Source organism: Mus caroli, chromosome 2, assembly GCF_900094665.2.
Source record: "Mus caroli chromosome 2, CAROLI_EIJ_v1.1, whole genome shotgun sequence".
In the NCBI taxonomy this organism is placed as follows: Eukaryota; Metazoa; Chordata; class Mammalia; order Rodentia; family Muridae; genus Mus; species Mus caroli.
This window is the reverse complement of record NC_034571.1, coordinates 111,865,848-111,881,462: the sequence shown is the minus strand read 5'-3', so window position 1 is coordinate 111,881,462 and position 15,615 is coordinate 111,865,848. Positions and strand designations below refer to the sequence as shown.

At 43.9% G+C, this 15,615-nt stretch overlaps 1 protein-coding gene and 1 non-coding gene across 5 annotated transcripts in view; one reads left to right on the top strand and one right to left on the bottom strand.

Annotated features, from left to right (window-relative positions):
- Knl1 (kinetochore scaffold 1) overlaps positions 1-8,371 on the bottom strand; it is a 64,898-nt gene extending 56,527 nt beyond the window's left edge. For 3 of the 4 annotated variants that reach the window (XM_021156287.2, XM_021156286.2, XM_021156288.2), the window contains exon 1: positions 7,978-8,322. The gene's annotated coding sequence lies outside the window, so the exon portion shown is untranslated. Of the gene's footprint in view, positions 1-7,977 lie in introns of all 4 variants that reach the window. The other variant, XM_029484719.1, reaches the window with a different exon arrangement.
- Positions 8,372-8,729: 358 nt separating this feature from the next.
- On the top strand, positions 8,730-8,811 carry Trnas-gcu. The gene has a single exon. It is a non-coding gene; the product is annotated as a tRNA-Ser (tRNA).
- The last annotated feature ends 6,804 nt before the right edge of the window (positions 8,812-15,615 follow it).

The following is a 15,615-nucleotide window of genomic DNA, read 5'->3' as shown; positions in this document are numbered from 1 at the left end:
GATGCTATATAGACAAATAGACGACTTAATTCTTAATGACAATCCTATAAGAATTCCTAAAGTTATATCAGTATTTATTAAGCTCTTTTATAGTGGGACTGGTATTAGGTCCTTTCGGTAGTCAAAACTGCAATGAGAACGCTGTCAATCTGGCTTCAGAGATAGTAAGTAGGTATTCTACTACCCAGAGCACATTCCAAGAGGTTGTCAAACCACTGACCAAAGGTCATAAAAAGAGAACTAACAATTTATTATAGGTGCTACGACAGAAGATAAAAAAATACTGACTGGATTTATCTATTCGAAACTTCACTAATAACTTAATTATGGTTTTAACTCTCCATGAACTTGTGGAGTTGTGACAGGTGATGAATGTTTAGCCAGATAGTCATGCCTAATGGCTATGCATGTAAACATTCTCTGTTGTAAACTTATTTATGATTTGAATTTATGGATTTTGTGATGAACTTTTTATTACGTGATCATGTATTCTGAAAGATGTATAAGTGCTGAGGACAAAGAGGAGAGCAATTCTCCTTGTCCCACTTTTCTTGACATTATTCTCCTTATCCCCTCTTTTAGTGCTCCTTGTCCCACTTACCGCCCCCCCTTTTTTACAAGCCCCATTCCCATTTTTCTTAAAGAGCTTTCTTAGGAAACTTTTTACAATTTAGAAATAAACCCTAAAACCACTTTTCAAAGTGTCGCTTTCTCTTCCTGGGACTTCGACCAACAAGCTGGAAGTGAGAGCTGCTCGGTTCCCGCAGAGATAGAGCACAGGCTGCTTTATTTACTCTGCGGCTTTAGGATGAGCTGCTACCAGTTTCAAGCCTCAGAGGAGTTCAAAGGAGGTCAGCTACTGTGGCTAAGTGACTTGGACTTAGGATAGGAAAATGTTTTATTATGATACAGCAATCCTAAATACCCTGTAAGAACAAATCTTACCCCCACAGAAGGATGCTCTTCCCGCTCTGCTGCTGCCTCAAGAAGAACCAAGCACAAGAAAGAGGACCTGCCAGGGCTGACACCCGCTCACCCCTCAACCCCCCGCCCCCTCACCCTGTCTCCATCCCCAGCAATGATGCTTAATTTTTTAGTTAATTGCCCAAATTGCAAAAATCTCAAGATTTTTTTTCATTTCATAAAATAATTAGGTTTTCAGTCTTTCTTGAAAACCCAAGTGTGCAACAGCACAATTCATATTCTCTAAGCTGCCCGGGTAGCCTTGAACTCATTGTGTACAAGGCTGTCCTTGAACTTTTATTTCTCCTATCTCAGTCTCCTAAGCGACCTTGATTACAGGAAAGTACAACTAGATCCAACAATATTCATGTTTTATATACTATAGTCAAGTATTCAAATTGGAATTTTCTCAATACGTGTTGAGTGGGATTGGAAATAGAAATCTACTCAATTAAGATAGCTCAGCAGGTAAAGGCACTTGTCACTAGGCTTAACTACCCAAGGTCAATCGCTGGAATCCACATGGTAGGAGAGAACCTGAATAGACTCCCATTAAATTAGCCTCTGACCTCCATATCTGCAGTATAATTCACACAAAATAAATACATATAAGATTTTTCTCACTGCATGCATTAACTAGAACCTTATTTTCAGATAAGAAAAGATATCTCAGGTTTAAAAATCATAGCTATAAAGTTTGACAACTACTACTAGCTATTTCTATCATAACATTAAATTAATACCATATACACTACTAACAGTCAAAGTTCTTACTTTTGTTTTTTGCGGGGAGGGGGTTCAAGACAGGGTTTCTCTGTATCAATGTTCTTACTTTTAACAATAAGGAAAAAATAAGATACCTAAAAGATAATATTTTTCACATAAAATAAAAGCCAAATTTAGGGAACAGACTTTCATAAGTCTGAATTTAAGTCTGAAATAAGTATTTGGGTTTGGAGTTTTGTTGTTATTTGTTTTTTTTTTTAATTTATTTAGTTTTATGTGCATTGGTGTGAGGGTATCAGATCTCCTTGAACTATAATTACAGACAATTATGAGCTGCCCTGAAGGTGCTGGGAAGTGAACCCAGGACCTTTGAAAGAGCACCCAGTGCTCTTAACCACTGAGTCATCTCTGCAGCCCCTGTTTTTGGTTCTTAATATAGTCTCACTATGTAGCCCTACCTGGCCTGGAATTCAATATATACATACAGACCATACTGGCCCGGAACTCACAGATGATCTTTCTGCCTTTGCCTCCTGAATGTTGAGGTTTAAAGCAAGGATCACCACAACTGGCTTGACTGCTTTAAACAAAATGTACGTGAGTGTTTTGTTTGCTTGTATGTCTGTGCACCACATTTTAACCTAGTTATCTGTGGAGGCCAGAAAAGGAAACTGAGTCCCCTAGAACTGGAGTTAGGGACAGTTGTGAGATGCCACATAAGCACTGGAAATTGAATCAAACCCCCTGACAAGGGGCAGAGAGATGCCTTGTTGGTGGTATTGTTTTTATACTAAGCAGCGGCAGAGTAGGTGGCAACCCTTTGTTCATTCTGGCTTGATAGTCAAAAGTTGTTTTATGCCTAGGACTCATAAAAATCAAATAAAATAGGCCGGGCGTGGTGGCGCACGCCTTTAATCCCAGCACTCGGGAGGCACAGGCAGGCGGATTTCTGAGTTCGAGGCCAGCCTGGTCTACAAAGTGAGTGCCAGGACAGCCAGGACTACACAGAGAAACCCTGTCTCGAAAAACCANAAAAAAAAAAAAAAAAAAAAAAAAAAAAAAAAAAAAATCAAATAAAATCAAATCCAGACAGTGCAGGGAGGAAGAAGGAAGACAGAGACCTGTGGATCATGATGACATCCATAGACCTGCCCTCCAGTGCCCTCCAAGGCACAGGGAGGACATAGACATCTGCTTGCAGACAGGCCATGCAGTATAGATGGAAGATGTCACCCAGGGACCCGCCAGCCATGTGGCCAGCCTGCAGCTGGAGCCACCACAATGTACAAGTATTTGGTGGTCAGATGGGAGAGAAAGAGAAGTGGAACAGCTTGAACATCAGGAAGAAAGATGGAACTAGACATTTGAGGAGAGAGTAGCCTGTTTTGAGTGACCAGCCCTGCCACTGGTGCCATTTCTGACTTTGTGCCTACTCAGTGGCAGGGGTCATGTACCATGTCTGTGGCTCATATTTCCACTACAGAACATGAGGAAGTCCTTGGTCGGAGCAGCACTGGGGACCACTTGGATGTCCAGGGGCTGTGCCAAACTGGCCCCGCCCCTCACTGAGATGGCCCACCCCAGAGTAAAGCTGGTCCTAGTTGAGGGGACAAAGATGAGCCAATCCTAAGGACGAGATTGTGGGAGAATTGGGCCCACGCCTATGCTGTGAGGTGGCTGCAGTACTCTAGAGAGCCGGCTCCATCTCTCACAGCTGGCAGCACTCAGTGGAGTGGGCCCTGAGCCTTGCTGGGGCAGCAGAATAAAGCTGGTCCTGATGGTGGAGGTATGGGTGAGCAGGCCCCAAGAGCATGAGTGTAAGAGAGCTGACCCTGCCATTCATCTGCCATGGGTGGCACAGGTGCAGAGCTGATGCCCCCACCCTTTGCCACCACCTCCAGCAGTCATAAAAGTTTCCCAGAGATATAGCTCTGCCCCTCCCCTCACCAGCTGCAGCATCAGGAGAATGGGCCCTGAACCTCACCTGGATAGCACACAGAGCTGACCCCGGTGGTGAAGCACAGGTGAACCACCAGCCTTGAGGATGAGATCCAGGGAGTGTTGGCCCCACCACTCACTCATCTACTATGAGGTGGTGTGGGTGCAGTGGTATGGGTACAAGAGTGATGCTCTCACCCCTCCCCACCTTTGGCAGTCAGAATAGCTGGCCCTAGGGTCATAAGAGTGGATATGCAGGTCCTGTCCCTTGCAGACTGCTGCAATAGGGAGAGCAATCCCTGCACTTCTTCTGGGCCACAGAGTAAAGCTGATCTTAGTTGAGGGGACAAGGATGAGCCAATCCTAAGGACGAGATCACAGGAGAGCTGGGCCCACGCCTATGCTGTGAGGTGGTGTGTGTTAGTGTCGGGTGATGTCCTCCTCCTTGCCACTTGCTGTAATTGGTAGAGTTGGCCCTGAGGGCATAAGAGCAGGAGCGCTAGCCCTGTCCCTCATTGGCTATAGCACTCAGGAGAACAGGGCACCTGGGCAGCACAGTGAAGTTGGCCCTGATAGAAGGGGCACAGATGAGCCAGCCCCAAGGGTGTGAGAGCAGGAGAGCTGTCCCAGCCCCTCATAGGCTGCAGCACTTGGGAGAGTGGGCCCTATGCCTTGACTGGGCAGCACAGTGGAGCTGGCTCTGGTGGAAGGGGCACAGGTGAGCTGACCCTGCCTCCTGCTGATGGTGGCATTGGCCGGCCTAGCCAGAGCAGTGGTAGAAAGCTTGCACTGGTGATGTAGATAAGGGAGAACTAATGAGCTGATCAGCTGTTACCACTTAGACCCAGATCCAGGGCTCTGAGATGGCCCACCCCAGAATCCAAAGCTGCAGGATCTCCATGATACAGGACACCAACAGAATCACTGGGAGAAGTCCCAATGAGGATTCAATACTGATGGTGTCACAGAAGCCAGAGATCTTGTACCAGACCAATGACTGATTGCAATGAACATTTCAAGTGAAATGTGTGGACAGGGGGATATACTGTGGGTCACACTATAACATACTACTACAGTTTCTACAATGAGATGTTTTCTATGCTTTGTTTTGGTTTTTGACTGTTGTTGTTTGTGTGTGTGTGTGTGTGTTTTATTTTGGAGGGAGGATGCAAGGGCAAAAGGCTGATATGAGGGGACGGGGAGAGGAGCAGAACATGATGGGGGTACATGATGTGAAACTCAAAGAATCAATAAAAACCTAAAAACAAAAAACAAAAAAACAAAAAAAGAAACTGAATCCAGGTCCTTCCTCTCAAGATGAGCCAGTGCTCTTAATTAGTGAACCATCTCTTCAGCTCATAAATGTATGTATTTAAAGCAATTGCTTGCTACTGTATTGACCTTCTTCACTGGGACCTATAAGGCTTAGAAGAGACGGTCTCTGGCTGCCTCTCAGACTTCATTACTCTTGACTACTTCCTGATTTTAGTAGCCACACTCGCTGTTCTAGTCCTATACAGAGTTCTTCCCAAATTAGTGTACTAATAAAGTGCTATTCTCTCTTGGCAAGCAAGACAGTCTTCTTGGTAGCATTAGAACTGTACTTTAGAATCTTGTTATATAACTTGTTCTATAGTAACGGGTGTTTCTATCACTTCACTCACCTACCTTTGCCACAGCAGAAAGTTACCAAACTAAAGTGGTGTGTCTTGAGTTTCCTGTTAGGGTCTAGCAGTACTTTTAAATGGTAGGAGCTCAATGGCTATTTCCTGAATGAGTCCCCTTCACAAGTAAACATGTAACACTTACAACTATTAACTAGTACATTTGTCTCTTCTATAGAAGTGTTTCTCAACCTGTGGATTGTGACCTCTTTGGGGACCAAAAACCCCTTTCACAAAAGTCCCATATCAGATACCCTGCATATCACATATTTATATTACAACTCATAACAGTAGCAAAATTAGTTATAAAGTAGCAACAAATTTGTGTTTGTTTTTGTTTTTCAGCACAGGGTTTCCCTGTGTAGGCTTGACTGTCTTAGAACTAGTTCTATAGCCCAGGCTGGCCTAGAACTTGCCTCTGCCTACCAAATCCTGGGATTAAAGGTGTGTGCCAACCACACCCAGCTGCAACAAAATAGTTTTGAGTTTGAGGGTCATGACAACCAGAGGAATTGTATTAGCAGGCTACAGCATTAATGAGGTTGAAGAACCACTGCTCTCCAGAAATAATTTCAAGCTCAGCTTATCTTTTACAGAAAGAGTTTCAAGTTCTGTACTCAAAACAGGTAAATACTAGGAAATATTAATCCAAGGTAACCTAAAACATTGTTGTTTGAAAGTCTTTGAGAGCCATTCCTCTCCAACTTGTGGCCTAGTTACCACTTAACCAATGAGATTCAAAACTTTCTGGAAGTCTCTAATTTCACTAAGTGTGTATTTTATTATATAACCCATGTGTTACACCTTTAACAAAACAGGTCAATCCCCTAGACCACTGTAATAAACCTTACTTATCACATTCATACTAATTATTGATTGTCTAGAAAACTGCATTTGGCATTTAGGGCGTTCTTACAGCACATAGTTACAGGCTTTTACTTATATACTTACAGGTTTTTGGATACTACTAGTTTTTTAAACAGCCATTCTTGAAATTTATCAGGCACTGCATGAACTAATTCAAAATGGTATCTATCTACATTGCCATCAATAATAATGTGCCATTGTGAAGTAAGAGCTTTGGCAACTGGTATGAATAAAAGCTAGTGGGCTTAATTAGCAACTTGATTACTTAAGAAAAAAAAGTTTATTATCTTTTCCTTCAATTTACACTTATCAAATGGCTACCAAGTTGTTAGGACATACTCATTAAATTTATTGAAGCAAGCTATATAAACAGGAGGCTATGAAGTATTTCTTTTGGACTGTTTGAACCAAAAAGTTTGAGAACCACCAGTCTAAATAATCCAGGGGTCTGCAGACCAACAGTGGGCCAAAACAGCCTTTGAGAACTTTCTTTTAACTGAAGAAAATAAACACCACCACCAAAACATCATGTAGCAGAGACCATCATACTGACCTGCAATAAGCAGAGCCTAAATACTATCTGGCTCTTTGTCCATTCCTGAATTTATACAACCAAAATATACAGCAAACATTTTCACTGATTCAGACTCCACTGAATCAGACTCTAGACCTATGCTGTCAAACTGAATGATAATATACAATGAAATTAAGATGAAACAAATTAAAACTCAAGTTTTTGGTAATCATACTACATTTCTTTGATAACCATATTTTAAGTGCGCCAAAAATGATTGCTAATGGATACCATGTTGGACAGTGCAGATATAGAATATTATCACAGAAAATTCTATTGGAAACGCTAGTTCCATCCAGTATCTAGAATCGGTATCTTCTCATATTCTCAGCATCAAACACATCATTTATATCACCATTCCAAACATTTTACTCCATTGACATCTATCAACTTGTAAAGGTTTCCAGCCATTCTTATAGTCAAGAAGTACACTGCTTGAACCTAACCTTTAATGACCAAATACCTTACGATATATTTCCTTCCATATTTATAAATCATCTCTCCAACAATCTGACCAATGAAATGCCATCTCCATGAAGTCTACTTTAGCACAAGACAATGAAACTATGAGACATACAAGGGACTCAACGGAACCACTTTAACTGAAATGAAAACTAACGGTCAACCTTGGTGTCTAGAATAAACTGCTGCTTTGGGTTTTAGCCACATGCTTTATCTCTGTTAACTTCTGTCTTAGTCACAGTTTTATTGCTGTGAAGGGACACCATGACCACAACTCTTATAACAGGAAGCAGTTAATTGGGGGTCTTGCTTACAGTTTCAGAGACTTATATAGTAGTCATCATGGGGAACCTGCAAGCAAACACAATGCTGAAGGAGTAGCCGAGAACGTCCACAAACAGCAGGCAGAGCTTTGGAAATCTCAAAGCTCATCCCTCGTTCCCACGTCTCCTCCAACAAGGCCACCCCTCCTCCTAATCCTTTCAAACAGTGCCACTCTCTGTTGAGTCGGCATTCAAATATATGAGCTTAAATCAAACCACAACGTCTAGTACATTTTAAAAATTACAGTAGGCAATATTTTTCTTCCCAAAGGGAATCCAAAGCCTTTTGGATGGGAAAGGAATTTCATGTAATCTAACACACCGATGTTGTCTTTATTAATAATGTTGGACCTGCAGAAACCCGAAACTCTATTATTGTGCTCGGACGGAGCCTACAATTTAAATTTCACTCATCGCCTTCAGACCAGGGAAGCAGGGAACGTCGGTCAGAAACACATACCACGGGGAGATGGAGAGAGACGGTGGAACCGGATCCCGGAGCCCTGACCAAAGATGGTGGGCGGGGCGAGCCCGGAGGCCCACGGCGCACCGCGCAGACCACACGACCCCGCCCGAGTCGGGAATGGAGCGGCTTTGGGAAAGGAGAAGCGAAACGCGGCGGTCCAGGAGGAGAGCCGGCCGTTGGCGCTCGCGCGGTCCCGTCGGCTGCAGGGCCTTTCCGAGATCGCCCGGCCGACCGAGCGACCTCAGCAACCCCGCGCCCGCCCTTCAGCACTCAGACAGAACCCGAGCCCTCTCAGGAGCCCAGAACGGAAAGGAGCATTCGGACCCGCCACCGACCACCTGCTTGACTTGTCTGGGGTCCTCGCGCTCCTCGGAGTCGGACGTCACCTCTCAACGTCCCGCCACAGTCCCTGAATTTATTCAAATCTAACCGCCCGAGTGATGCGCATGCTCAGTGCTGCGCGCCGCGCAGACCCCACCCCTTCGGCTCCAGACCGGGCCCGCCCCTAAGACATAATTAAACTTCTCTGTCCTCCTCTGCGCTGACTTAAGTTCCCTCGGGTTTTTCTCCTTTTCTACAGAATTTTCTTCGTCTCTGTTATTCTGAGAACGGCCATCTTCTTTCGAGTGTTTGCAGAGTAGACAATCGCACTGTTGGCTTCCGTACAAAATGGCGACTTCCATGGTATTGCGTCACAGCGCTCTGTGTCTACTCCCTATAGCTACCAGGAGAAAAAGAGCTTCTGGGACGAGGTGGCCGAGTGGTTAAGGCGATGGACTGCTAATCCATTGTGCTCTGCACGCATGGGTTCGAATCCCATCCTCGTCGGTAGTGTCTTTTGCTTACTAGTGTAATGTCATTTTATAATCCACAGGATGGAAGTGATTAAATATTGCTTCGGGTTTTAATTCCGATCAGGTTTTATCTCACACAATTAGTCTCGGCATCGAGGTGTTTTCATTGGTGATATTGTAATTTGAAGGAATTTGGTATTTGAAATCAGCTGTAGGAATTGAGATATTTGAAAGGCTGCTTTTGGAATGTTATGACTCACAGATGAAGAAAAAGCAGATAAAGAGACTTTTTTCTAGGAATTTAATTTCTTACAAAGTAAAATAACAGGACATGTTCAGTGGTGGTCTGGAACATGAAATGACCTAGCTCTGAGATGAATGCTTTCAGTCTTTAATGAGCTCTTACTCAGGGCTTGGTGTTTTTGTTGTTGTTGTTGTTATTTTGAGACACAGTTTTACTGTGTAGCAGTCTGGCCTCCAAGTTAAAAACCATCCTGTCTCGCCTTCCCAAAGCTATACCACCATAATCGCTATTTTGGGGGTTTAATACCTGTTCTGATCGTGAAGTACCATATTGTATTACAAATGCCACCTCTTCCAGCCCTTAAGCAAGCTATGAGATTTGTTTTCAATGTATACATTAAAAAGGCGCCCATGGGGGTGGGGGTGGAGGGTAACCCAAGTGAACCCTTTGCCTGGCAGTGGTGGCACATGCCTTTAATCCCAGCAGTTGGGAGGCAGAGGCAGTCGGATTTCTGAGTTCAAGGCCAGCCTGGTCTACAGAGTGAGTTCCAGGACAGCCTGGGCTACACAGAAACACTGTCTCGATCCCCTACCCCCACCCCAAAACAAAACAAACAAACAAACAACAAAAAAGCCCATGACATTTGAAATCTTGCTATGATCCAGAAACTACTGAAGAACAGGAACATGACTACCTTTTCAAAAGACAAGAAGCTGAATCTTCTGGATTTAACCAGACAAAAGGATTAGGAATAGAAAAAAGAACAGAGATTTTCCTCTTGTGACATCATCAGGCAAATTCATTCAACTCACCCTTAAAAACCCTTCATGTTTTTGTACATAACTAAAAGCACCATACATTTTGCATGGATTATGTGTCTTCCACTCTGCAGAGCCCTGTGATCATGATAGATATCTTCATATTCTATTAGTGTTGTGTTACACTGAAAGCTTAATTTGTCCAAGGCTATACAGCTTCTAAGTTGCAGACAGGACAGTGTAACCCCAATCTATTGACTCCATGATGTTTAACCCTCACCCTGTATGGTACCAGATCATGAAGACTTCTTAGTGATCCCCTGGAGTGGTGATTTTACATTCCTCTCACTGGGCATGCTCAGTGTTCAAGAGCCTAGCACCCGTGGCAGATGCTTCAGCAAGATTTGTGGCACTGATGGTTGGAAGGCAGTCAGTCGCCTCTCTCCTGGTTCCTCCATTTTAGGTCCAAATCCCTTGGGAATGTTGATACCTTCACAATCTGGGCACTTTTGGTCAGTTCTCTTCAGCCATGTATTACTGTCCATTTTCTGTCCTGGTGGGACATACATTCCGTCAGGGTCCTTGCAGACTGTTTAGTAGCCAATTTTTTGTGGGTGAGGAGGGGGCAGCGACAATCATTTTCATAATCTCTCATCAAAAACACTTTTAAATAAGGCAATGAGCTTCAGTGATATTGCCTGTGACTTTGCCTCTGGTTGAAATCATGTATTTTATATTACTTGGACTGCTTTAGAATTCCTATGGTTTGAGAGTGTCTGTCAAATTTTGTGTGTCAGAAATTTGATCCAAACTGGGTAGTGGCACAAGCCTTTAATCTTGGCACTCAAGAGGCAGTGGTAGGCAGATTGCTGAGCTCCAGGCTAGCCTGGTCTACAGAGCCAGAGGCATCACAGGGAAGCCCCGACTGGAGAATCAAAACAAAGCAAAAAGAAATTTGATCTAGAGCAGCAGACAGAGCATTCATCTCTCAGATTTTCCAGCCTCCAGAACTGAGAGCAAGTGCCTCCCACAGATGCCTCTGTTTATGAGCAGCCTGAGACTCACTCTTTAGCTCAGGCTAATCATACATCCTGCTTCAGCCTCTTTAGTCCTAAAAGTACAGGAGTGTGCCACCATGCCCATGGCCAGCGAAATTTATATTCTATATAAATCATTCAGTTTCATGTATTCTATTGTAGTAACAGAAAGCAGCCTATTACAGTATTCACTACTTCAAAACTATGGTCATGCCGGGCGTGGTGGCGCACACCTTTAATCCCAGTACTCGGGAGCCAGAGGCAGGGGGATTTCTGAGTTCGAGTCCAGCCTGGTCTACAAAGTGAGTTCCAGGACAGCCAGGGCTATACAGAGAAACCCTGTTTCGAAAAAAACAAAACAAAACAAACAAACAAACACTATGGTCATTATTAGACCTGCCATTAGACCTTGATAAAAAAAGGATCTGGGTGTGGTGGCACATCTGTAATCTCAGCCCTTGGAGATCAGTTCAAAGATATCCTCAACTATCCAGTCAGTTTGAGGTCAGCCTGGGCTATGTGAGACTCTGCCTTAAAAAGAAAGTCGAGCATAAGTTTGTATAAGTATATATGTGAATTTTTGGTTGGTAGGTTGGGGTTGGTTGGTTNGTTGGTTGGTTTTGTTTTTTGAGACAAGTTTCTCGTGTAACCCTGGCTGCCCTAGAACTTGCTCTGTAGACCAGACTGGCCTTGAACTCACAGAGATCCAACTGCCTCCAGAGTGGAATCAATGGCCACCTGGATGGCCTTCAACTTTTGATCCTCTTGCTTCAACTTCCAGAGTAGCTTGACTTAAGGGCCTGTACCATCAGACCTGGCTCTACCCTCTCCCTGAAACAGGCCTCTACTCTCCCACTCCTTAACCTGTAACTGTTACTGCCTCTCCTTCCCATCTCAGCTTAGATGTTGTCCTAGTTAGCATTAACTATTAACTCAGTACAGCCTAGAATCACCTGAAAGGGAGCCTCAACTGAGGGATTGCCTAAAGTCGATTTTTTTGGGGTGGGTTTTCTTAATTATTAGTTGGTGCAGTGGTGTTCAGCCCACCGTTTCCTAAGAAGTAGAGCTATATAAGACTCTGACTTTAAAAAAAAAAAAATAAAGTCCAAGGCGTGGTGGCGCACGCCTTTAATCCCAGCACTCGGGTGGCAGAGGCAGGCGGATTTCTGAGTTTGAGGCCAGCCTGGTCTACAGAGTGAGGACAGCCAAGGCTACACAGAGAAACCCTGCCTCGAAACCCCCCCCCCCCAAAAAAAAAATCCAAAAATAAATACATGGCTTTTCGGCTTTCGGCTCGGAGGAGGCNACGGTGCAACTTTCTTCGGTTCCGAATCCGGGTTCATCCGACACCAGCCGCCTCCACCATGCCGCCCAAATTCAGTCCCAAGACCTGATCATCAAAGCCCTCAAGGCGCCACCAAGAGACAGGAAGAAGCAGAAGAACATTAAACACAGTGTGACATCACATTTGATGAGACTGTCACCATTGCCTGGCAGATGAAACTTTCTAAAACTAGCAAGGAGATCTTGGGTACTGCAGTCTGTGGCTGTAATGTGGATGGCCGCCACCCTCATGACATCATAGATGGCATCAACAGTAGTGCAGTAGAGTGCCCAGCTAATTAAGAAGCAACAAGAAAATATTTCATATTTCTATCTGATAACCAAAATAAATAAATGAAGCCGGGCGTGGTGGCGCATGCCTTTAATCCCAGCACTCGAGAGGCAGAGGCAGGTGAATTTCTGAGTTCGAGGCCAGCCTGGTCTACAGAGTGAGTTCCAGAACAGCCAGGGCTACAGAGAAACCCTGTCTTGAAAAACCAAAAAAAATGAATGAATGAATGAATTATGGTTCCACAATTAAAAAAAATATTTTTGTTGAACATAAATATGTATGTTTTTTTGATTGGTTGATTGGTTTGCAAGTAGCATTTCTCCATAGTTTCTTCTTCAAGTTCCTGCGCTTCCTTCTCTGGAGCTTGGACTGTAACCTATGATCTGAAATACACCCTTTCCTTCCATAAGTTGATTTTGGTGAGAGTGCTTTATCATAACTGAAAACAAACTAGGACAGAAGTCATTTTCATCAACAAGCATCCCTACCCCTGCGTGCTGTACATCCCCATCCGCATCCATCAGTCTGCTCTCACTCATCTCCTGAGGTTTTTTTGTTTGTTTTTGTTTTTCGAGACAGGGTTTTGTTTTGTTTTTTTCGAGACAGGGTTTCTCTGTATAGCCCTGGCTGTCCTGGAACTCACTTTGTAGACCAGGCTGGCTCGAACTCAGAAATCTGCCTCCCAAGTGCTGGGATTAAAGGCATGCGCCACCACGCCCAGCCCATCTCCTGAGTATTACCAGCTTCTAGGATTGATGGCTTGCTTTGGGTCTAGTTTCTACAAATAAAAGATAGTTGAAGCTGGAGGAGGAGCAGCTGCAGACTTGTAACCTAAGCATTTAAGGATGTTGAAATAGGAGGAATACAAGCCCGGGCTATATAGTGGAGAGTCTCATCAACCACAATGAAAAAAAGCAAGTAGGTATTGTATTGTTGTTGTTCTTTTTTTTCATTTATTTTATTTATATGAATACACTGTAGCTGTCAGACACACCAGAAGTGGGCATCACATCCCATTATAGATGGTTGTGAGCCACCATGTGGTTGCTGGGAATTGAACCCAGGACCTCTGGAAGTGCAGTCAGTGCTCTTAACCACTGAGCCATCTCTCCAGCCCTGTTAGTTATTCTTTTCTTTTAAATGTATTTATTATTATAAATAAGTAATTGTAGCTGTCTTCAGATAGATCAGAAGAGCGCGTCAGTTCTCATTACTGATGGTTATGAGCCATCATGTGGTCGCTGGGATTTGAACTCAGGACCTTCAGAAGAGCAGTCAGTGCTCTTAATCACTGAGCCATCTCTCCAGTCCCCTTGCACCCTTCCCCCAGCCTTGAGTGGGCTAGTTCAGACCTTGTTTTGCAACAATCGGCTAGCCCACCTCAGGTAGACTCTTCCACATAGGTGAAGTGTATTATCCTACCATCTGCAGCTTCCTGCAGGAAGGCACTACCTGTTGAGCAGCTGAGCTTGTCTTCCTGACAAGATCCTGGCAAAGTGAGGAATGACTTTTCCCCCCTGTAAATTTCAGATCTTAGAATTAAACATTGAGCCTTGATCAGAGAACTTTGTCTTGGCTCGTTATTTCTCTCGCCGTCCTTCCCATCCATCCCCAGCTTTCCTTTCAGGAACTCAGTAACCCATGGCCACTGGCAGCTACAGGTGGCGCCCAAATGAGGGACCTGATTATGGAAAGACCAACTGAGGGACAGTCTTGGTGAAGCTCCACAGAAAACGGAAGAGGATGGTATCCTATACGGTAAGCAACATACAGCATTAATGTTAGTGCTATAAATTTCATCTTTTGAAGGCTGATTTTAATGGTGCAAAAAGGATACAGGCTAGACTGAGTCAGTGTCAGCCCAATGCTGATATCAGCTAGGGGTTGACAGTGGAAAATGGGACTGGAAAATTCTAAACAAGCATTTGTCTGTAGTCAAGAACTTTATCAGATGAAAGGAGTAGGGCTTAAAATAAATAAAATAAAAAGAATAAAAAACAAAAACAACAAAAGGGAGGCGCTAGATATACAAATGACATGAGAGAGATCAAGAGCGAAGGAAAATGGATTTCAGAGCTCTCCTAGGGACAAAAGGAAATCGGGAGACATCTTGCTTCTGCTCTGGCCCCTACAGTAGGCATCCTTAGTTCTGGTTACATCAAGTTCCTTCCTTCTCTGCATTGTCTGTCCTTGGTGCACCAATCTGACCATGTGTCAGTTTGTGTCTGTTTTTGTTTTGTCTGAATGACTGTCATTCTATGTTTCATGTTGAAAAGAAAAAATGGTTAAAACTTTATCCAATGGATATCCATCTCTGATTCAGCCTCAGTTTGCACAGCTTCTGCTGTGCAACTTTTCATTTGTTAGACCACTGAAGAAAATGACATCCAATCTCCCAGTAACCATTAACTGCCAGTAGCCCCTCCCCCACCCATATTTAAATGACAGTGGACTCAGAATTGTGCTTGGCTTACAGAGGTAACTACTGCTGCACGGGTGCAACAACCCAGCCACTCCCCACAGACTTTTTAAGGCACCCCTCCTTATCCTCTGGCTCTTCTGTTCTTTCCCAGTCTTCTCCCAGGTGTTCTGAGCCTGGCAGGTGTGATGCAGGTATCCAGTTTCAAGAGGCTCACTCCTGAACCTCTTGCTGCCATGCCTTTGTAAGTCAGGGTGTTTAGTTCTTACTCTCACATGAAATTACCGTGAGGCTTGTTATGAGAATACCAGGGTTTTCTCTCCTGATGATTTCCTGATTCATAACTACCAGTACTTGGCTCCCATTTTCTAAGGGAGTGAAAATAATCAACAATACCACTTTATTTTAAAGAACGGGAGGAGGAAATTACTTGAATTAGTAACAGAAAGAGAAGAGACTGATAAAAGAGTGAGAGGCGCCATCTACTGGATCAGTGGCTACTTCCAGCTTTGGGTGAGAAGGAGGTTTCATGTTTTACCCTTTAAATCCCATCAACAGGCCTGCTCAAAGTACTCAAATCAACAGCAAGGTTACTTCACACTATCCTGAACTATTACAGGATATTCCAACCCCGAGTCCCTGGAAGACCATGAGAAAGGATTGATACAAAAATACCTAATTAAGACTAACAGCGGGGGCTGGTGAGATGGCTCAGTGGGTAAGAGCACCCGACTGCTCTTCTGAAGGTCCCGAGTTCAAATCCCA